This window comes from Erpetoichthys calabaricus, chromosome 2, assembly GCF_900747795.2.
Source record: "Erpetoichthys calabaricus chromosome 2, fErpCal1.3, whole genome shotgun sequence".
NCBI lineage: Eukaryota > Metazoa > Chordata > Cladistia > Polypteriformes > Polypteridae > Erpetoichthys > Erpetoichthys calabaricus.
In genome coordinates this window covers 255,126,439-255,151,230 of record NC_041395.2, presented here as the reverse complement: position 1 = coordinate 255,151,230, position 24,792 = coordinate 255,126,439, and the positions used below count along the sequence as shown (strand labels likewise).

The 24,792-nt window shown below is 38.3% G+C and overlaps 1 protein-coding gene across 4 annotated transcripts in view; it reads right to left on the bottom strand.

The window, feature by feature from the left end:
- fam13c (family with sequence similarity 13 member C) overlaps positions 1-24,792 on the bottom strand; it is a 156,310-nt gene that overhangs the window by 98,460 nt on the left and 33,058 nt on the right. The gene's annotated exons all lie outside the window — the stretch shown is intronic.

Below are 24,792 nucleotides of genomic sequence, written 5' to 3'. Positions count from 1 at the left end.
ACAAAAAGTATACAGATGGATAAAATATGACGTATGAGATCATTCTGGAAGAGAACCAAAGTGGGTTAAGGAGAGGTGAGTCCTGTTAGGCCAACTATCGTTATTTTCTTGAATTTTCAACAGAAACAGAAATTCATCCAACCATTATATGCATCTGTTTTTCCCACTGCAGGGTATTCTGACAGTATTTAATTGAAAGCAGAACCATCATGGAACAGGGTGCTTAGTCCATCAAAAAGTACGCTCATAAATATACCTACATCACTAAAACCTCTGAGATATTGGAGGAAAACAGAGCACTCAAGAGAAAAATCCACGTAAACATGGGGAAAGCTCGCAAACTTCACATACACCAAGCTGAATTACACACTCAAACTCATTCTCCTGGACTTGTGAAGCATGAATGATAACCACTGTGTGCCATGATAACACCCTCATACAGAAGTTAGGATTTTCTGCAGCAAGTTGACAGTACCAAAATCAGGTATTATTTAGTTTATTATAATAAAGTGCACTTTCACTAATAAGGCCAGTGTCTAGCAAATTAATGTCAAACACAGTATAGTTAAAATATATTGCAAATCGAACATACAACTAAAATATTGTTTTGAAATTCCCCCAAAAATTTGATATGCATTAAGAAATCAATAAAATAAATATATTTATTGAAGCACAGAATATTTCCACTATCCTAGGTCATCACATTATAATCAATGATCAGTGATAATGGGTTCAATATTGGTAATAATACATCCACACCAGGATGCAGCAAGTGCCACCCCAGGTTGCTAAGTAAGTAAAGACAAAGAATGGGAGAGACTAATACTGTTAGAATTATTAAAATCAATATGAAAAAGCAGCATAAACATCCTCAGCCACAGATATACCAAGTGTATTCTACGCTAAAATAACAACTCTTCAGCCTTGGTTAAACTGCTGACAATAAAGCACCCACTCGAATAGTACTAGTTAAATCATTCCAAATTTCAGGGTTCCTAGGGTTAAAAGCCCTGAATGCAACAGTATTTGTTATCCCCTTTGTAAATGTATACTCTGATGGATAGGTGTTGATAATTTCTGTAAGGCTCATGTCCTATCCTGTGAAGTGATACTTTATGGGATATTGGTGGTTTCTTCTCTACCCTTGCATTTTTTTATTTATATATGGCCAACAGCCATACCACATGCAATTTAGAACAGGTAATCCACCTGAAGCCTGACCACTACTTGGATGGGAGGACATCTAGGAAAAGCTTGGGTTACTAATGGAAGAGGTGTTGGAGAGGCCAATCGGAGCCACTTACTTTGTGGTCTGTGTGTGAATTCCAATGCCCCAGTGCAGTGACAGGAGCACTGTGCTCTAAAAATGGTGCCACCCTTTGGATGAGAAGAAAAACCAAGATACTGACTCTCTGTGGTTTTAAAATTCCACAGGCATCATTTGCAATGAGTATGGTATATCCCAGTGTCCAAGCTAAATTGTCCACCATGGCCCTAATCCATTGACTTTAACTGACTAACTTTCTCTCTCTCGCCCCTTCATCACCTAATAGTTAAAGAGTTGTGAGCAAAGTGGCACAAAATGACTGCTGTAACATCATCCTGGTGGATTCTAAACATTGATGATTTGGTTGAAATGGCCCCGCACTCTCTATGTAAAATGCTTTGAGCAGAGAGAAATTTGCTATATAAATGTAATGTCTTCTTCTTATATATATATATATATATATATATATATATATATATATATATATATATATATATATATATATATATATATGTCACACACATGCAAATCAGAGGCATCCAAGTGACAATTCAGATGTAATGACTCACAAACCAGCATCTAGGGAAAAAGAGTTGCTAACAGTCTCTTCGCTTTCAAAGTACAATGAAGCTAGTTGAGGTCACTTCCAGTTTGGCCCTAGAGGCTTCACAGCTAAACACCAAAAGTGCTGTATATACAGGGGTGGGCAAAAGTAAGTATCCAGTTGTGAGTACGCGAAGAACAGTTTATTCTTGTATTATTATTTATTTATTAATTATTGTATTATTTATTTTTTGTCTTCTTCTTCTTATTGTTATTAGCAAGTAGACTACAAGAATGTGTAAATAATGAAGGCCAGCAATTTGAGCACTTACGAGATTGTACCCAATTGCACTGTGCCATTGTGACATTTTTTTAAGTTAATAAAGCTATTGTAATAATCATAATCTGCATGTCTTTTTCCATACAAACAACTATAATCCTACTTTTGCCCACCCCTGTGTGTGTGTGTGTATATATATATATACTAGCAAAATACCCGCGCTTCGCAGCGGAGAAGTAGTGTGTTAAAGAGGTTATGCAAACATATATATACATATACATATATACATATATATATATACATATCTACATATACACATATCTACATATACATATATACATATATATATATACATATACACATCCACATATATATACATATATATATACACATACATATACACACATACATAAACACACACATATACATATATACTCACATACGTAGTGCGTTGTAACACGGGCTGTGATTGTTACATGGGAGGGAGACGACAAATCACAGCTTCCTGCTTTGTAATTGGGCCTGTGATTGGTGCTTTGACTGATGCCCAGATCCCACAGTATGTCCCCTTAGGAGAGGCGTTAGGCGAGTGTAATTGAATAGCGGTGCTGCAAGCTTAGCTTTACACCTGTTTTTAAGGCTTATTGACTGAAAGGGGCTTTCATGAAAAAGTTAGGGCTTTGCAACAGGATACACCCTCCACAAGTTAAGGAAGTAAAAATAAAGGTATATATTTCTGTTTTATTTAAACCTTTTAAGTTTGTATGCGGGCGGCATGGTGGCGCAGTGAAAGGTGCCAGTTAGGAGACCCGGGTTCGCTTCCTTGCGTGGAGTTTGAATGTTCTCCCCGTGTCTGTCTGGGTTTCCTCCGGGTACTCCGGTTTCCTCCCACAGTCCAAAGACATGCAGGTTAGGTGGATTGGTGATTCTAAATTGTCCCTGGTGTGTGTGCGCCCTGCGGTGGGCTGGCACCTTGCCCGGGGTTTGTTTCCTGCCTTGTGCCCTGTGTTGCAAGGGATTGGCTCCTGTATTTAGGATATAGCGGGTTAGATAATGGATGGATGGACATTTGTATGCATAGCCCCATTTGCCCGTTTTCGTTTTTTTTCTTTCTTCAGTAATATTTCAGCAAACCCGGAGCTTGTCAGTTCAAATCCTGGTACTGACACCACTGTGTGACCCTGAGGAAGTCACTTCACCTGCCTGTGCTGCAAAAAACAAAAGTAATGTAACAAATTGTACCTCAGATGTTGCAAGTGGCTGGAATAAAGGCATAAGTAAAATAGATAAATATGTATTATACACATAGGAACTATTCATTTATTTTCAGTTAAGTCATCTGCAGCAAACCTTTATAAATGAGGGTTTCTCCTTTTTAGATAGTGCAAACTGTTTCTTCTTCATTGAGGTTTTCTCTTGGAGAGCTTTTTTCATTTCATTGAAAATTAAAGCAGCAGCTGCCAAAACATGTAGCTTTCTTATTAATTTTTCAACATTGTGTAAAATAAGTTTATAAAGTAACATAAAAGGTTTAAATACTGGTTATCCTTTTACACTAAAATATTACTAAAGAGATACAAAAAAAGTAAAATGCATATGTTGTTTTTCTTTAAGGAGATTAAATATTACTGAAGAAAGAAAAAAAAAACTAAAACAGCCAAATGGAGCTACGCATACGAACTTAAAAGGTTTAAATAAAACAGAAATACAGTCATCCCTCACCTATCGCGGGGGTTACGTTCCAGAGCCCCCCGCGATAAGTGAAAATCCGTGAAGTACCTACCTATATTTATTTTATTATTTATATATATTTTAAGGCTTTATAAACCCTTCCCACACTCTTATAAACCTTTCTGTCTCTCTTTTTAACCTTTCCCACACTCTTATAAACACTTTCTACACTCTTAACACCGCAGAGCAACACTACACGCAGCGATCAGACGTTGATGTGTCTGCCACTCGCTTTGTGAAGAGGGGGGCAGGTGAACGCACATTAAGCAGAGGTGGACTTTTTGCTGCTTCTGCCAAAATGCCTGCTTGTCGCTTTGCGCGTTCTGAAGGAGGAGGAGGAGTGTGTGTGTGGGGGTGTGAGGGCTGAACGCACGTTCGCTCGGTACGCTCCTGCCACTTCGCGTTGTGAAGGGGGGGGGGGGGGTATGCGGGCTTGCTGAATGCACGCTAAGGAGAAGTGGACTTTGTGCTGCTTGTCGCTCTGCGTGTCAATAAGCCTGTACAGCAGCTGTTTTCCTGTCTCACTGCCTTGTCTTGCATGAACTTAAAATGTTTTATAATAGAGAGATGTTACTTATATCCTTAGTCTGACATCCACATATCATATGTGTTAACAAAGTGTGTTTTATAAGTTTACATGTGTTTAAAGCGTGTGGGATGGGTATTTTAAGGCTTAAACTATAAAAATGTTTATTTATATGGTCTTTCAATATTGCGGATTTTCACCTATCACTGATGGGTCTAGAACTAACTTCCGCAATAGGCGTTTCACGTGATTACATAGGAGGCGTGATGATGCGATACGCGACTCCGCCCCTGTCCATTACAGTATATGGACAAAAAATAGGTTCCAGTTATGACCGTTACACTTTGAATTTCGAAATGAAACCTGCCTAACTTTTGTAAGTAAGCTGTAAGGAATGAGCCTGCCAAATTTCAGCCTTCCACCTACACGGGAAGTTGGAGAATTAGTGATGAGTCAGTCAGTCAGTCAGTCAGTGAGGGCTTTGCCTTTTATTAGTATATATATATATATATATATATATATATATATATATATATATATATATATATATCCATCCATTTTCCAACCCGCTGAATCCGAACAGAGGGTCACGGGGGTCTGCTGGAGCCAATCCCAGCCAACACAGGGCACAAGGCAGGAAACAATCCTGGGCAGGGTGCCAACCCACCGCAGGACACACACAAACACACCCACACACCAAGCACACACTAGGGCCAATTTAGAATCACCAATCCACCTAACCTGCATGTCTTTGGACCGTGGGAGGAAACTGGAGCGCCCGGAGGAAACCCACGCAGACACGGGGAGAACATGCAAACTCCATGCAGGGAGGACCCGGGAATCGAACCCAGGTCCCCAGATCTCCCAACTGCGAGGCAGCAGCGCTACCCACTGCGCCACCGTGCCGCCCATATATATATATATATATATATATATATATATATATATATATATATATATATATATATATATATATATATATATATATATGTAAAATCCAAGAAACAAGTGGACCTGCAGTCCTCAAATAAAGGTGGTTCATATATAGCGTGATGAACTTTTCCATTTTGGCAAGGCAGTGATTTGTTTTCACAGCTTCACAGAGATCATGTTGGTGATGTAACTTTCCAAAGTAGGGCTTGTTTCTCAGCATACATTTCTCTCTTGGTCTCATTGTTGCACTCTGTATTCTGTATTAAGCACCTCCTATGAAGCACCTGACATTCAGAAGATGTCGCTGCTCTTCGTTTACCTTGTTTCTATTACGGAGTTCTTTGTCAGTGATCAATAAACTCAATACTTTCACTTGGTTATGAATTTGGAAAATGGATTGTAGTGTGTCCTGGAGGATTACCAATAGATGGGCTTGTGAGGATCAAACTTTTATTGAAATAAACATTTCTGCCCACCAGTAAGATACTTAGCATATGATGATGCTTTCCTTTATAACATGTCATTTTGATACCTGTCTTCTTTTTACTTTTGTTACTACAGAGTTTTTCTTCATGTTTGATAATCAAGAAACACAATACATAAATTGAGCATGTGTATCGTGTCCTGAGAGCTCATCTATAAATGAGGTTGTGGACCTCCTTGTATGTATTTGCTCTGTGTTTCTTATTCTCGCATTCAGTACCCTGCACTTGATGCTCAGCAGATAGTTCAGCTTTTCTTCTTTTAGTTCTTCCTATTACAGTCTTCCTCATCACGCTATCGGCCTCAGTGATTTACTTGATGTTCAGTCAATGTCAGGTCTTCTTTTTCTTTCTGCAATGTCACTTTGTTTGCCTGTCACTTTGCCCTAAGAAACCCATGAGAGCAGGTCAGTTTGGCATGTTTGCTGTTTTCTCATGTTTTTGCAATAGAAGTATGTAATCAGATCATAAGCTTTTGATCAAGACCAGGATCGAGGTTTTAACCCCAGTAATTCACAAGTAATTGCATAACAGATGGACAACAGTAACATTTTATATATAGTTAGATAAATGTTCAACAACCAAAACATCAGCTTTACTCCAAATTACATGAATTAATGCAACTCTGTTTAACATATCTGCTTTTTATAGTGCAGTACATTGTCAACCAACAACTGAGATTAGAATATTTCATTTTAAGATATTAAATATATACAAAAATGCATATGTACAATTTTTGGGACTACATCAAAGAGCACAGTAAATTGATAAACTTTTATACACAAGCAAAACATATTAAAACTTTTCAGTTCTCAAAACCTGATAAAAATTCAAAGTTTATTGCACTTTATTTTTTTAGTATTAGTCTTCTCTTCTGTCTAGCAGAACTTTGTCGTAGCTCTGGTCCAGGTGCGTCTTAACGCATGGGCATGCTGGGCAGTAGCCTGGGGGCCCCATGCTGAGTGGTTGTGTAGGTAGGGGCCGCAGTGCACTGCTTTGCCCGGGGGCCTATACTGCTGTTAAGAAGGCCCTGCTCTGGTCACATTTACAGTTCATGTGGAAGTATGTTTTGGTCATTCAAGAATGAATCAAACAAAGTGCCTGATGGTGCTTACGGACACTGCAGCTGAATGTGAAAGCATCAGTTCACGCTTCTTGCATTTCTATTTTTTCCCTTTGATTTCATCAGTTTGAGATTTCTTAATTCAGTACAAATCACATCATAAGGTTGCTCAACAGCCACTCACCCTTACAAATGTATGAGTGTTTCTTGTATATCTATTGCCAAATGTATTTAATATATGATTTATTCACTGTCTGATATCATTCATCGTTTATTGCTCATGTTGTACTATTGTCACAAGTCTGTGATTAGTCTGGCTTGTACTGAACAGGAGGTCAGATATATATGTTCTATGTAAATAAAATTGTTGTTCGCCTACAGAGTTTTAATTTTCAAAAAGTAGCTAGCATAGTACAGTTTGGGCGTAAGCCAAATTTTATATACAGTGGTGTGAAAAACTATTTGCCCCCTTCCTGATTTCTTATTCTTTTGCATGTTTGTCACACAAAATGTTTCTGATCATCAAACACATTTAACCATTAGTCAAATATAACACAAGTAAACACAAAATGCAGTTTGTAAATGGTGGATTTTATTATTTAGGGAGAAAAAAAAATCCAAACCTACATGGCCCTGTGTGAAAAAGTAATTGCCCCCTGAACCTAATAACTGGTTGGGCCACCCTTAGCAGCAATAACTGCAATCAAGCGTTTGCGATAACTTGCAATGAGTCTTTTACAGCGCTCTGGAGGAATTTTGGCCCACTCATCTTTGCAAAATTGTTGTAATTCAGCTTTATTTGAGGGTTTTCTAGCATGAACCGCCTTTTTAAGGTCATGCCATAGCATCTCAATTGGATTCAGGTCAGGACTTTGACTAGGCCACTCCAAAGTCTTCATTTTGTTTTTCTTCAGCCATTCAGAGGTGGATTTGCTGGTGTGTTTTGGGTCATTGTCCTGTTGCAGCACCCAAGATCACTTCAGCTTGAGTTGACGAACAGATGGCTGGACATTCTCCTTCAGGATTTTTTGGTAGACAGTAGAATTCATGGTTCCATCTATCACAGCAAGCCTTCCAGGTCCTGAAGCAGCAAAACAACCCCAGACCATCACACTACCACCACCATATTTTACTGTTGGTATGATGTTCTTTTTCTGAAATGCTGTGTTCCTTTTACGCCAGATGTAACAGGACATTTGCCTTCCAAAAAGTTCAACTTTTGACTCATCAGTCCACAAGGTATTTTCCCAAAAGTCTTGGCAATCATTGAGATGTTTCTTAGCAAAATTGAGACGAGCCCTAATGTTCTTTTTGCTTAACAGTGGTTTGCGTCTTGGAAATCTGCCATGCAGGCCGTTTTTGCCCAGTCTCTTTCTTATGGTGGAGGCGTGAACACTGACCTTAATTGAGGCAAGTGAGGCCTGCAGTTCTTTAGACGTTGTCCTGGGGTCTTTTGTGACCTCTCGGATGAGTCGTCTCTGCACTCTTGGGGTAATTTTGGTCGGCCGGCCACTCCTGGGAAGGTTCACCACTGTTCCATGTTTTTGCCATTTGTGGATAATGGCTCTCACTGTGGTTCGCTGGAGTCCCAAAGCTTTAGAAATGGCTTTATAACCTTTACCAGACTGATAGATCTCAATTACTTCTGTTCTCATTTGTTCCTGAATTTCTTTGGATCTTGGCATGATGTCTAGCTTTTGAGGTGCTTTTGGTCTACTTCTCTGTGTCAGGCAGCTCCTATTTAAGTGATTTCTTGATTGAAACAGGTGTGGCAGTAATCAGGCCTGGGGGTGGCTACGGAAATTGAACTCAGGTGTGATACACCACAGTTAGGTTATTTTTTAACAAGGGGGCAATTACTTTTTCACACAGGGCCATGTAGGTTTGGATTTTTTTTCTCCCTAAATAATAAACACCATCATTTAAAAACTGCATTTTGTGTTTACTTGTGTTATATTTGACTAATGGTTAAATGTGTTTGATGATCAGAAACATTTTGTGTGACAAACATGCAAAAGAATAAGAAATCAGGAAGGGGGCAAATAGTTTTTCACACCACTGTATGCATACTTAATTGCATGATTTTTTCTGTTTATGTTTCAATATTATGTTTTGTTTCAACACTACATTTCTTTTTCATATTATATTTGTACTTACTGAATAGAGTGTTGGGCTCTTAAGTATAAATGCACCTAATTAAAAAAAAAAAAAATTAAAACACAGTTGAAAATTGACTTGACTGCAGCATTTTCAAGCATTTTAAATTTAAAGTAAACTGATGGATTGGCCAACTCTGTTCTTGAAGAGGAGTGAGTGCACTTTTGTGTTTTACTGCCTCTTCTCAACTACTAAACTTGTGTTTGTTTAGTTTTTTTCAACTTGGCTTGCTTTGTCGTTCACTATAGCCCTCAGATTTTTATACACTTCACTGCACCAGGACTTGATAAACCACCATTAGTCACAAGAAAAAAGTACTTCTCAAAGGTCTGCCAAATATTTCAGTCTGCAAACTGCCCACTCTTTTCATGAGCTTAGATTATTCTATTTGAGAGCCTTTGTTGCATGGGGGTAGATTTTTCAGACTACGCACAACTGACACATTTTGACATATTTTTATGCCAGATCGACATATTTTCACTTGTACTGTTCTGGATTTTAGAACACATTGGATTAACTGGATTTTACATAAAATAGCCCCTCATTTGAGTGTTGCACAATCGCTCCTTTCTGTTGGCTCATGGAAAATGCACTCACATTTGGCATTGCTTTATCTCAGCTGCATAGTTTAATCCTCTCAACAAGTTAAACATGTTCTGGATGTATCAAAGATTAATCAGCAAAGATCTAATGTTTATTTTCACTGAATCATATTCCTTCTTTATCGGCTTATAATTTATGGCTCCATCACTGGCATGTGAAACATAAATCATCATCTTGTGATCTTTGTCAAATATGACAACAATTTTGTAAAATTCCATGATGAAGATGTTAATTGATTAGTTCACTTAAGTTGCATTTTAAAATACAACTATAAACAGCATACATAAGATCATTTAAAAAATGTAGGCCCTTTCTGAGAATATTCTCCACTAAACTCTTACCAAAAATTCAGAATAAATAAATGTGAAAATAACAATACTGCGTATAAGATAGGTAGTCAGAACTAGTACAGTATTACATATTTTATACGTATTACATATACTTGCATATTTCATCCACAAGTATGAAAAAGCATTAAGCAATGTGTAATTTTAAAGAGTAAAACATATTTTTAACCAGCTGTATAACATATCTTTCCATGGTAATGGAGGAAAATGCAGCTAACCTCTACAATACACTAACGTAATACAATGATCAGTACCAGCAGTCATTTTTTATGGGTTCCTTTTGCACAAAATATTGTAGATTAACCTGCTATTTTTAACATTACCAGAAAAAAATGCATTAAGACTCCAAAGAATGAACTGAAAATCCAATTCAAGCTTAATAACAAGCAATCACAGTTTCCATGGAAACCAAGGCAGCCCTTGAATTCTGCTAGATTTAAGCTCAGGCCAAGTTAGTATCATCCCTCATTTGTGATAGAATTCATTACCTATACCAAAATGTCATATTTCATAAAATTAAAAATTGAAGAATCTAAAAATGGGAAACTGAATTAAATTACATACATTTCTCATTGTGTGAATTATTTTTAACAGCAACCTTTTTTACTAAGTAAAATGATCCTCTTTCATACTGGTTCTGAAATTTCTCATTCTAGTCCAGATCAAGTCCATAGTTTCATACTATATTTTATTGACTGGCAAAAACACAGTGCATTTCAAGGGCCATGAAACTCTTCTCCCAATACACTTTACTTTCATTTTCATTTTAATACACTAAAAGTTTATCTTGTACCTTAATCCAGTTTAACTGGTGCCCACATGATGTGCTATGGAAAGTAAATACTTGACTTGCTCTGTAGAGTTTGTTTGATGATCAGTAGACCTTCCTCATATTTTAATTCGCTTGTTTTATTTCTGTACATTCTGTTTTGCGCTGGAGAGCCTCTTCTATTGCATACATTAATTGAAGCTTATTGGATTGATATTTATATGGGGGAATGAGAACCATACCGAAAAACAGAAGGTTAATAAGACATTAAATATTATTAGCAATCAATGGGGATTTCTTTTTCATATTCATTTTACTTGTCCATTTATTCATAATCATATCTCACTTCTAATGGACATGTCCACTGTGTGGCTGATAATTTCATTAGTGAATACTAACCATTATTACGAGAACCTCCTGCTGACTCACACTTAAACTCTTATAGCTGGTATGGTTAGAGCTAAGGGAGTATCCTCTTCAAATGAAAAACGAACACATGTCCTGTGTAATTCTGTGCCGCATGGACAGCCAGGTAGCATGGTACTTTTCATTATTACAGGGATAAGCATGAATGTTTGACACTGTTAACCTGATTAACTTCATTTTTCATGCTTATGCGCCACTTCAAACACTGATGTCATGTAAACAGTTATACTATTGCTGTTTATAAACTATCCCCTTTGGTGTTAGTCAGGTTAGTTTGAACGGTCCATTTCAATAATGCATAGTTCTGCTAAATGTGAAGTAAAAGAAACATCAGCTCATAGTGAATATATTAAATAACAGAAGATTTCATTTATGCTGCTTGATTTGATTTCATATTCAGAAGAGAGACAGTGAGTGAAAATGTTTCTTCTCATCTTGGCCAATGTTTTCACACTTTATTAAAATGAAAGCCTTGGATGATAGACACAAACACAGTGACTGCTGCATGCTGCTTACTTTGCACATTTTTACAGGGCCCACACTTTTTTAAACACCATTGGTGAAGCACTAAGTTAGATGATACTAGTGTAAATAATCAAGTTCAATCTGCATCCAGTATCCAGTTAATAAATTTTTCTTAAGTGTTAATTTACATTTCAAGACTGTGACATTACTCTGCACCATGTTATCATTTTAAGCACCTACTAAGGAGGGTATTTAATAAGTATTGTATTTACAATACATTTTAAAGTTTGATAAGGAATTAGACTGTAATTTAGGCATGACATTACATGAAGATTAAGTTATATTGCTCTAAATGCAAAATAAAAAAGCTGCAAAATGTCTTTTCAGAAATAAATTATCAAGTAATCATCTCTCCTTATGTTAATCTCCAAGGTAACAAAATATTCTGCCAGCTCTTAGAATAAAGAAATATGTTTTCTGTGGGAAAAGCTGGATGTCTGAATAAATAAGTACAAATAAGATAAATATAGACTATACTTTAGTCAGGTTTTAACTAAAAATATCTTGAAATTCACAAACACACACAGCTTTGGCAGTGGTGAGTAAACAGTTAGCCGGGGAATTTTAACATAAACAGCTGTACTGTACACGATGAGTTTAATGACAAAAATAAAAAGAAATGTCTAATTTGTAAATGTGATAATATGAAAAGTTAAAGAATACATTTTATCAGATATGCATGATCTCATACAGGATTAAGTGAATGTTCATTATTTAGTTAAAACCCTTTTGGTCATGCACCCTCTGGTTTCCCTTCCTCCTCCAAAAGTCATGCATGTTATTTCCTGGCTATAAATATTACTGGTATAAAAGAACATACAGTAGGTGTGAGTGTACCCTGCAGTGGACTGGTGCCCTTTCCAGTGCCATCCTGCCTTCCATCTATTGGATACTGAAGAGACTGTCTGCTCCTCATTGTGACCTCCTGAGTTCAGAGTACATACAGATGATAGGAGCATCTAACTGTTCAGCAAACGATCAACAGAAGCAGCTGTCCTGGTGTCATGAAATATCAAGATTCACTATAGCACATGCTTTCGACCAAAAACTCTATAGATATTTATTACTTTACTACATCACAATAAGCATATACAGTAGGTTAAATAATGACAATGGTTTAAAAAGTGAAAAATGTACATGATTGGCAGTTATTGCAGCTTTCAGGTTTAAATCTAAGGATACAGTATCTACAGTCAGAAATTAAAATTTTCACCTAAACTTGGCTAATTGTAAAAAAAAAAAAGTATTAATAGTGACTGGAAGTCATTAATTTTGTCATTTATTTCTGATTTTTGCTGCTGCTTATACAGTACATGTAAACTGGAGCAAGATTTTCTTAGCTAAAATGAACTATTTCATCTGTGACATGTAAGCTCTGTTAATGTTTTTAAAAGAATGTTGATAGATGAAATGCTGTACTCATTGTAGACACTACATGATGTGACTTCAGCCTGTATCAGTTATGGCATGCCATGTGAGTAAAGTAAATATTGGTGAATATTTGCTCGAATGGATAAATCCTGATTTATCCTGGCCCAAGAGGGGAGAAGCATCCTTGAATCAACACTACTGAGAGATGCAGATACTGGAAGACAACTAAATGCCTAGTACCCTGCTGTATATTCTCGTTCATGAAGGATAGACATTTTTTCCATTTTCGCTGTCTATGATGGCAATATCACTGAAAATATTGTACCATCTTAAACATTTTAAATGCGTAGCAGACTGGTCATAGATACATGTTTATTTCTAAATGTAAATAAGAGCATTTTGTTTTATTTTTAATAGGTTTTATGTAACTAGTATAGCAGGCTTTTAACTTATCATATAGGTAAAATGGAGTGTTCTCTCCTTCTTCTCAATTGTTGGCCATAAAGGAAAACTTTATGATGATTAACTTGAGTAGTAAAGTAAATTCCCTACCAAGGGCTCCTTAAAACTCTTGAGTCACAGTGCCTTGACACTACCCTAATGGTGTCTGATCAATGGATTCTTTTCCACACAGTACATCATATATTTCTTATAATATTTTGGATATTACTGTCCTTTTTAGTGTATTTTTTGACAGACCACATTTATTTAGCTTTACTCCGTAAGTGTGTTTCACAATAAAACAGAAAAAATGGCACACATGATAAAAATGGACTGTTTTAAAGTTAGAAGTATTTCAAATGTCTTTACCTTTTCCTGCATCGACCAACCTTTTGATTATTACTGTAATAATAATAAATTATTCATCGTGTTGTATGGAGCTATATTAAGTCATGAGCCTCCAACATCCATCGTGTCTGAATGGCACTTTATTTAAGGTATTTACCATCCAGCATGGAAAAATTCCCTTTTGCTTTGCATGTGTGTTCCTTGGTTGTTTCCACCTGCGACCCTTGGTTCTTTTTTAAAGAGTACAGTAATCCCTCGCTATATCGCGCTTCGCCTTTCGCGGCTTCACTCCATCGCGGATTTTATATGTAAGCATATTTAAATATATATCGCGGATTTTTCGCTGCTTCGCGGGTTTCTGCGGACAATGGGTCTTTTAATTTCTTGTACATGCTTCCTCAGTTGGTTTGCCCAGTTGATTTCATACAAGGGACGCTATTGGCAGATGGCTGAGAAGCTACCCAGCTTACTTTTCTCTGTCTCTTGCGCTGACTTTCTCTGATCCTGACGTAGGGGGATTGAGCAGGGGGGCTGTTCGCACACCTAGACGATACGGACGCTCGTCTAAAAATGCTGAAAGATTATCTTCACGTTGCTATCTTTTGTGCAGCTTCCTGAAACGACATGCTGCACGGTGCTTCGCATACTTAAAAGCACGAAGGGCACGTATTGATTTTTTTATCTGTCTCTCTCTCTCTCTGCTCCTGACGGAGGGGGTGTGAGCTGCTGCCTTCAACAGCTTTGTGCTGCGGTGCTTCGCATACTTAAAAGCCAAACAGTCCTATTGATTTGTTTGCTCCTTTGAAGAGGAAGATATGTTTGCATTCTTTTAATTGTGAGACTGAACTGTCATCTCTGTCTTGTCATGGAGCACAGTTTAAACTTTTGAAAAAGAGACAAATGTTTGTTTGCAGTGTTTGAATAACGTTCCTGTCTCTCTACAACCTCCTGTGTTTCTGCGCAAATCTGTGACCCAAGCATGACAATATAAAAATAACCACATAAACATATGGTTTCTATTTCGCGGATTTTCTTATTTCGCGGGTGGCTCTGGAACACAACCCCCGCGATGGAGGAGGAATTACTGTATATTTAAAGCACCACATTGATTTTAATTTACTAAATCTGGTTTTAAAGGTCTGAGGTAAATTAAGAGGTTTAGTTATTATAGCACTCCATAATACAGTATATAACAGTATGAGGCTGTTTAATGAATGGACCCAAATTATTCCATAGCTACCTTACCCCTTCAAAGAAACAGCCAAAGCTGAACACAATGGGCAGGGTGAGGCCTCAAACAGGCCTCTCATTTTAAACATATATGTTAAATTTCTGCAGTGGCAGCAACATTCCTTCTCTAATCTTGATTGCCTTTCTAAACACTTTACGTAATGGTATTTTAGATTATACTAAACCTTTTCTTTTATTGGGATTGTTTTGTGTATTTAGATTCATTATTTTGATTAGTGGAATGAAAAATAAATTTCACTTCTGGCATGTTTTGATTACTTTTAAGTTTAAAATGCATATTTTCTATAAATTGCGTTGACTACTACTGAAGTTGCATTATTTCACATTAAAAAGAGGTGATCTTATCCCAGGAAGGAAAAGCACCATGATGGGCGCACATAGTGAACTTGTTCTGGAATACATTATTTCTTACTAGTTTTTAAATTGGCTTGGTGGGAACATAAAGGGAAATTATTTGTCTTAGGTTAAAGGAGGAGCTCAAAGTAAGTGTAAAAAATGTGTGTGTAGATGCAAGGACAGATTATTTTCTGAGCTGTCAATGGACTGCTCCACAACAAGAACAAGATGTAACTGTACATTTAATAAAGCTAATGAACAATGTGTTAATTTGAATTGCTAGCACAAAAGGCCTTAATATCAGAGGTTGTTCAAAACTCTTTGGACATGTACAAAACATACAAAAGTGCTAAATGCCTAAATATTTAACTGAAGTTATAGTTTAACAGTAGAGTAAAGCCAAAAACAAACCAGAAAATGAGGCCCATTCAAAACTTAGTCGTATAGTCATACTTATACAGCATTAAATACTACACAGCCATAGTGGTGTACAGTAAAAAGTTCCAAGACTGGCTGCCATGTGGTGCTACTGTGGTTGCATGTTACAGTAATCCTGTAACAGCTATTTGCACACTCATACGTGTTTAATTAAGTTGAAAGAGAGATCTACATACTATACTAGCTAAGTGAAAAATATTTATTTTTAAGCATTGTGCCAACATCAAGTTTAGCCAGCTTTTCTATAAATCAGCAACTGAAACACTACAGACATTACGAAAGCCTCACGACAGACAGGCACTGAGCTGCAGTGTTCTGTTCACCTGGCACTGGCAATTCAGAGAAGGAAGAGAATCTCTTGAAGATGGTGATGAAAGTGGTCATCCAGTAACAACATGAACTGAACAGAATGTTTGAAAGGTGCAATGAATTGTGTGAGAAAACTGTTCACACTCTGCTGATAACATTGCTCTGCAGCCAAACATACTGTACAATACAGAATGTTCAGACCTCGTACGGAAATTACATAAGAAATGCTGAACCACAGGCACTGAAAGTAAACAGATGAACAAGTCATATATTTAGAAAGTAGACTGAACCATTTGGGATTAAATAGTATTTTGCTATGAAGTTGAATTTAAGATATATTTGGTCAACCCCAAATATTTATAATGACGCACTGATTTCTGCAATAAGATACAGCAGGTTCACACTCGGTAACCAGCTGCTAAGTAGTTACTTCCAGAAATAAAATGGAATATGTATATGTAGAGGGCGGCACGGTGGTAGCGCTGCTGCCTCGCAGTTAGGAGACCCGGGTTCGCTTCCCGGGTCCTCCCTGCGTGGAGTTTGCATGTTCTCCCCGTGTCTGCGTGGGTTTCCTCCGGGCGCTCCGGTTTCCTCCCACAGTCCAAAGACAGGCAGGTTAAGTGGATTGGCGATTCTAAATTGGCCCTAGTGTGTGCTTGGTGTGTGGGTGTGTTTGTGTGTGTTCTGCAGTGGGTTGGCATCCTGCCCGGGATTGTTTCCTGCCTTGTGCCCTGTGTTGGCCGGGATTGGCTCAAGCAGACCCCCATGACCCTGTGTTTGGATTCAGCGGGTTGGAAAATGGATGGATGGATGTATATACAGACTCATAGAGAACTTGACCTGCTAAGGGAACTCATGTTAGCAAAGGTGTGCCTGCTAATATGAGAGAAGCCCCTTCAGTCACAGCTTTTCTAGATCCAAAATGCAAAATGTATTCCAAATCCAGACTGAAGACTCACTACTTCAGTTTAGGGTACCCTGAGCAGAGCTGCTGATTAACTGTGCCAACTGCATCTCTGTTGTTAGTCAATTGTACTAAATTGTAAGTAATATGATATTTATAAACTGTTACTAACCCTCCCTTATTCTGTTTCTGTTCTCTGTATCCTCATGTGGCACTACTGCTCTACTGCCAAGTTTTTTGCTTGCCATAAAAAAAATAAAGGAGCACTGGAATTATGGGGTAGAAAGGTCCTTTCATTAAACTGGCTGGCCCAGCAGTACATTAGAATGGCCAATAGGGGGAAGGCAGCTTGCTGGCCGAGGTCTCCAGGACTATGACAGTGTGTGGCTTGTCTGATTCATTTTATAGATAGATAGATAGATAGATAGATAGATAGATAGATAGATAGATAGATAGATAGATAGATAGATACTTTATTAATCCCAAGGGATTACAATCTACAATCTGGCCGTGGTTCTAAAATTAAATGATGATGTTTTTCACTTATGTTAATTACTTTTTACTGTATTTCTGATGTATTTGAACAAATCTGTATCCTCATATGTGATAGTTGTATATGTAGTGTGTTTTATAATCTGTTCTTGCCTTTTGCCTTGAGAGCTGTCATGGAACTTTGCATCCGCACTTGGTGAGAAGTGCTATACAACAACAAGTAGTTTGTACCTATTGTGTTTTATTTCTGAGGTGGCCATGATGGACTGGTCATCTAGCTCTGTGAAGAGGATTACTTGTGTTCTGTTTTGTATGTTGTATTTACCCCATTTTTTAAAACCCATTGCACACCCAACTTACCTGGAAGGGGGTCTCTCTCTGAATTGCCTTTCCCAAGATGTTTTCCATATTTTTTCCCTAAAAAGTTGTTTGGGGGAGTAATTTTCTTGTCTTCTTAGGGAGTCAAGAATAGTACAAATAATATCCAACAAACTATTATAATTAATGACGCTGGTGGGGTGTCAAAAAACAGGGCCTGATGAAGCTAACTGAGACATTCCTTGTGTGATTTTGGGCTATACAAGAAATAAATTGTTGTTGTTCTTGTACCAAAGAGGGAGATGTAGAACATGGAAATTAAACATGCAGTAGAGGTAAGAAGTACCCTTTTTTATGCATTGGGAAAATATTAAGATTAACATTAAATAATTTTTAATTTCTTCCCAATATTGCGCTTTGGCTGTGGGCAAAAAAATGTTCATGTTCTTAGCCTATTTCAAAACAAACATGTTTACCTCATAAATACAATCAAAACATGAAAAGGTCACTTAAAAAGTTTAATTGTTTGAAACACAGAAAAGGCATCCGCCTACCATCTGCTCACTTAAAATTTCCAGTCAAGAAAACTCACTGAACACTGAGGGTTTTAATATAGAGCAAGTGAATGTCTACTCCGGTCTTCTGGAAATTGAAAGCCCACTTTATGGAGGATTAAACTTGAACAATATGCTGGTGTCTACCCTCTTGATTGGCTGCTTTACAGGAAGTCTCCATAACAACATAAAAAGTTTCACAGACAGCAGTGCACAATTTAGTCCATCATGTTTGCTTGATTACCTAATGCCTAAGCTGTCTCAATCTCTCCTCCAGATGCTTTTCAAAATCAGTCATGGATTCTGTTCCAACTACATGAATTGGTAGTTTTGTACTACTAAAAATAGAACTCTTATTGAATAATTGAATGCTATATCAGAGTTATCTATACTAAATTATCACTAACCTATACTTTGTGGTCTAACAACGTTCTAAAACACTTTTCTCATATGAACTACTGCTTGTTCCATGACCTGCCATGCCACATGAGGGTTTAATAAAAATGGCTTGTTCTGAGATTGTCCAGCACGGTTAAAAATTTAATAAAAGCTTTGCTTTTTTTGTTTTGACAAAGTGTGAGTATTCATTACCCTTTCAATTTGGCAGACTTATGATTTAAAGACAATAGAAGAATATAAAAAAATGACATGCTGACCAAAAGACACAACAATATCGATGATGCAAGGACCTGTAAACAGTAATCAAAAGCCAGTAACAAAGAGAGCAAGAAAAACAGTTATAACAATAATGAGAACTATTCTTCCAGCTCTTTCTACCTACTCAGTTCAATTCAGGGCTACTGTTTGCATGAGGCTGACATTGCAGTGATGGATGCAAAGCCTCAACATAAACAGAACCTTCTCTTTTGTCTCCTCCACTCCTCCCGGCAAGCTTCGTCTCCATCCTCCTGACTCAGGCTCACCTAGCAGTCTCTGCTGGCCCCTTATATAAATCACCCGGAAGTGCTCCAGGTGCTCGTTGCCCCACTTCCGGTTGTGGCAGAAAAAGCACCCACACGGGCTCAGGAACAGCTACAGCACCCCCTAGCGGCACACCCAGATCCCAACAGGGCTGTAGATAACTCCATCTCCCATGAAGTCTTGCGGGAGTCCAAGGCACCACTGCAACCCATGGAGGCAGCCACCTAGCATCCCAGGGAGGTACTGTTCTGCCCACGCTTGCTCCCCCAATCCTCTCAGTGAAGAAGTGTCCCGGCCGGACAAGAACCCCAGCCGTCTGTGACAATAGAAACACACTGAGTTTGTGCATTGATTGGATAGTTACATTGCATTATTTACATAAATTAGTGATGAGGGGGCAAATATCACTCATGGGCAAATGTTTAAGGATAATCATTACTCTTCAGTTTCATTGAATTCTGTCATTATATTAAGCTTGAAAGTTTATTTTATTATCCTAAGTGAAATGTACAGTGGTGTGAAAAACTATTTGCCCGCCTTCCTGATTTCTTATTCTTTTGCATGTTTGTCACACAAAATGTTTCTGATCATCAAACACATTTAACCATTAGTCAAATATAACACAAGTAAACACAAAATGCAGTTTGTAAATGGTGGTTTTTATTATTTAGGGAGAAAAAAAAATCCAAACCTACATGGCCCTGTGTGAAAAAGTAATTGCCCCCTGAACCTAATAACTGGTTGGGCCACCCTTAGCAGCAATAACTGCAATCAAGCGTTTGCGATAACTTGCAATGAGTCTTTTACAGCGCTCTGGAGGAATTTTGGCCCACTCATCTTTGCAAAATTGTTGTAATTCAGCTTTATTTGAGGGTTTTCTAGCATGAACCGCCTTTTTAAGGTCATGCCATAGCATCTCAATTGGATTCAGGTCAGGACTTTGACTAGGCCACTCCAAAGTCTTCATTTTGTTTTTCTTCAGCCATTCAGAGGTGGATTTGCTGGTGTGTTTTGGGTCATTGTCCTGTTGCAGCACCCAAGATCGCTTCAGCTTGAGTTGATGAACAGATGGCCGGACATTCTCCTTCAGGATTTTTTGGTAGACAGTAGAATTCATGGTTCCATCTATCACAGCAAGCCTTCCAGGTCCTGAAGCAGCAAAACAACCCCAGACCATCACACTACCACCACCATATTTTACTGTTGGTATGATGTTCTTTTTCTGAAATGCTGTGTTCCTTTTACGCCAGATGTAACGGGACATTTGCCTTCCAAAAAGTTCAACTTTTGTCTCATCAGTCCACAAGGTATTTTCCCAAAAGTCTTGGCAATCATTGAGATGTTTCTTAGCAAAATTGAGACGAGCCCTAATATTCTTTTTGCTTAACAGTGGTTTGCGTCTTGGACATCTGCCATGCAGGCCGTTTTTGCCCAGTCTCTTTCTTATGGTGGAGTCGTGAACACTGACCTTAATTGAGGCAAGTGAGGCCTGCAGTTCTTTAGACGTTGTCCTGGGGTCTTTTGTGACCTCTCGGATGAGTCGTCTCTGCGCTCTTGGGGTAATTTTGGTCGGCCGGCCACTCCTGGGAAGGTTCACCACTGTTCCATGTTTTTGCCATTTGTGGATAATGGCTCTCACTGTGGTTCGCTGGTGTCCCAAAGCTTTAGAAATGGCTTTATAACCTTTACCAGACTGATAGATCTCAATTACTTCTGTTCTCATTTGTTCCTGAATTTCTTTGGATCTTGGCATGATGTCTAGCTTTTGAGGTGCTTTTGGTCTACTTCTCTGTGTCAGGCAGCTCCTATTTAAGTGATTTCTTGATTGAAACAGGTGTGGCAGTAATCAGGCCTGGGGGTGGCTACGGAAATTGAACTCAGGTGTGATACACCACAGTTAGGTTATTTTTTAACAAGGGGGCAATTACTTTTTCACACAGGGCCATGTAGGTTTGGATTTTTTTTCTCCCTAAATAATAAAAACCATCATTTAAAAACTGCATTTTGTGTTTACTTGTGTTATATTTGACTAATGGTTAAATGTGTTTGATGATCAGAAACATTTTGTGTGACAAACATGCAAAAGAATAAGAAATCAGGAAGGGGGCAAATAGTTTTTCACACCACTGTATATGTTTTTGGAGCTACCCTGGTATTATTTAAAATTGTTACCATCATTGTAAGATACTGTATCTGGCAAGCTGTTGGTTTAAACAGAGTTACAGGACTTAAATATTATTAAAGTAATTTGATTATATAAAACATTTTTTTTCTTAGAGAACCCTTAAATGCAAATAAATAAATAAATAAAGCCTGCTAATAGAGCCGAACTCCTACATGATCTTTTGAAATGGTATCTCTCAAGTGCAAGTATTTTCCTGAGACCATCTTGAACACAGACATTGCTGTAAGAAATCAAATGTTCCCTTTAGTATTCTTAAATTGTAAATTTACCATTGCTGTCCTGTTCCTCTTCCAGATAACAATCTCGGTGATAATCAAATGCCATGCATCACTTCATAATAAAATATGGGACAAAATATCAAAAAGCAAATAAAAATCTATTTTTGTAGATCCATTATTTGATGAATAACCAGACTTGTTCCAGTATATACTATAACTTTGTTAGAATTTTCAGAGGGGCTGAGAATGGAATACACCTTCTGATTTCTCCTATCCATATTATCCATATTACTAACCGAGAATTCTAAACCGGATGATGGACGCAGGCACATCCGGCAATGGGCCGTAGCTGCAAAAAGACGTACTGCGCAGGCGCAAAAAGAGTCCGCGAGAGTCGGCTGAGGAGCCGAGAAAGGCGGACAAAAGAGGGCGAGAGAGGCAGATGAGGGGCCATGAGAGGCGGACAAGACCACAGAAAAAAGGAGTGAGCACAGGAAAAATGGAGAAATGAGGAAACGCAGGCAAAGCACGAAACACATTGCACACGAAACTAGACCCAAAAAAAAAAAAAAAGAGGCTCGCGCACAACAGCAAGGCACCCCCCCCCCCTACAGGCACCGGACGGGACACACACCAAGAGGGGGATTCAAACCGAGAATGCTAAACCGGATGATGGACGCAGGCACATCCGGCAATGGGCCGTAGCTGCAAAAAGACGTACTGCGCAGGCGCAAAAAGAGTCCGCGAGAGTCGGCTGAGGAGCCGAGAAAGGCGGACAAAAGAGGGCGAGAGAGGCGGATGAGGGGCCGCGAGAGGCGGACAAGACCACAGAAAAAAGGAGTGAGCACAGGAAAAATGGAGAAATGAGGAAACGCAGGCAAAGCACGAAACACATTACACACGAAACTAGACCCAAAAAAAAAAAAAAGAGGCTCGCGCACAACAGCAAGGCACCCCCCCCCCCCCTACAGGCACCGGACGGGACACACACCAAGAGGGGGATTCAACAAGCCCATGGAACACAAAAAAAAGAACACAAAACCACCCCACAGACCCTACAAGCAAGGGACGGGACACACACAAAGAGGGGATTCAACAAGACACAGGAACACAAAAAGAAAGAAGACGCTCGCGCGACAACACACACACACACACACACACACACACACACACACACACATCCATAAGAAGTGACACCCAAAGCCACATATTCTAAAGTGAACATCAACACCTTCACACTAGACAGCATAGGTGTATCTCCTTACAATAAAGCACTATTAACCGTTCAACTGCAGAAAAGGAAACATTAACAGTGACTGCGATCCTCTTTATTACTTATCCATATTTCGCATGCTGAGAAAGAAACAAGTCATGAATACACGGTCACGGGTACAAAACGAAAAGGAAAGGATAACAGGAACAAACACACGAACACGAAAGAAACAACAAAATAGACGGCTATGCAGCATAGGTGGATCTCATTACAATAAGGCACTATTAACCGTTCAACCGCAGAAAAGGCTCCATATTAACAGTGAGTGCAATACTCCTTATTACCTATCCATATTTCTAAAAGAAAAAATGACTCGACTCCAAAAACGCAAAGCTCAACTAAAGCTTCTAGCTAACGATGTACCTAAAAGTAAAAACTTTATGAACTGCATTAGATCCTACAATAGTTCATTTAATATGCACAAATCTACATCCTAGATCCACATGACGCAAACTATCAATCAAAGTGCTGCATCGCAACAGGCACGGATTCAAAACGAAACACCTCCCGTCTCAGACATACGTTGATGGCAGCGAAGGCTACAACGGGCTTCTCACACAGCACAGGCAAATCGATTACAGCTCCAAAACAACACGTCCCAAATACTACACATGCAACAACGCGCCTCTCAAACGGCACAAGCAAAACATACACCAGGAAAATTCATTCGGATTAATGAATGTCATTTGCAATCATTGTCATTCAGTTCACTTCCCTGAAGAAACAACTGGCAATACAAGTTATACATTTACACGTTGTTGTCAAAAGGGTCAAATTAGACTGCCTTCTTTACATTCATATACTGAATATCTACAGAAGCTTATAACTGACGATGTACCTGAAAGTGAAATCTTTATCAACTGCATTAGATCCTACAAATCTGAATCCACTATGAACATTAACGGTGGCACTGCACGTGACATCCGTCTTGAAAAAATGTTTATTGATGAATGTTCAATGGCATGAACAAACGTTTATGAATAATAATATTCGATTTGGAGGAAAGGTACTTTTATGAGGAGGAGATTTTAGACAGTGATTAGCTATTCTTCCAGATACCATGCACTCAGCTATTGTTCAGTGCACCTTAAAATACGCAGACAATTGGCATTGCTTTTAAAAGATACAGTTAGTAAAAAAGATACGATGTCCAGAACCAGATCATAACAATTGCTTATTACAACTGAGAGATGGTACACTCACCAATACAGATGGACTTCAGCCACATATTATTACAATTCCTCAAGCCTTTATCTGCGACGACTTAGTTACAGAGAGATTTGAAACAGCAATCTCATTAGACCAAATGCCCCTTTTAACACAACACACTATATTATGTCCAAAAAATATTAATGTTAAAAACATAAATACCCAAGTCATTCCATTACTTCCTGGAAAGACACAACTCTTTCTAAGCTCTGACAAACTTGACTCTGATCACAACAATAACCATCTTAAATGACCTTACAAGTTCTGAGCTGGAATTACCTTTTACACTTAAACGGCGTGTACAAAGAAAATTTCAAATAAACCTTTACACTGTGCCACACACTTTATTGTTTGCTTTCTATTTGCATCATCTACACCGTCACACTATTCTATATCTCATTCATACATCACGCTCTTTGTCATTCCCAACACCAGGGGTTGGCGAGCGAAGCGAGCAGGGGGCAGAGCCCCCTAGTTGAGTTAGCTAATTCTGAACCACTGCTCTGAAGAGGACTGCTACTAGTGTGCTCCAACAATATTCAGCACCTTAATTTTTCATGTTGGATGTCATT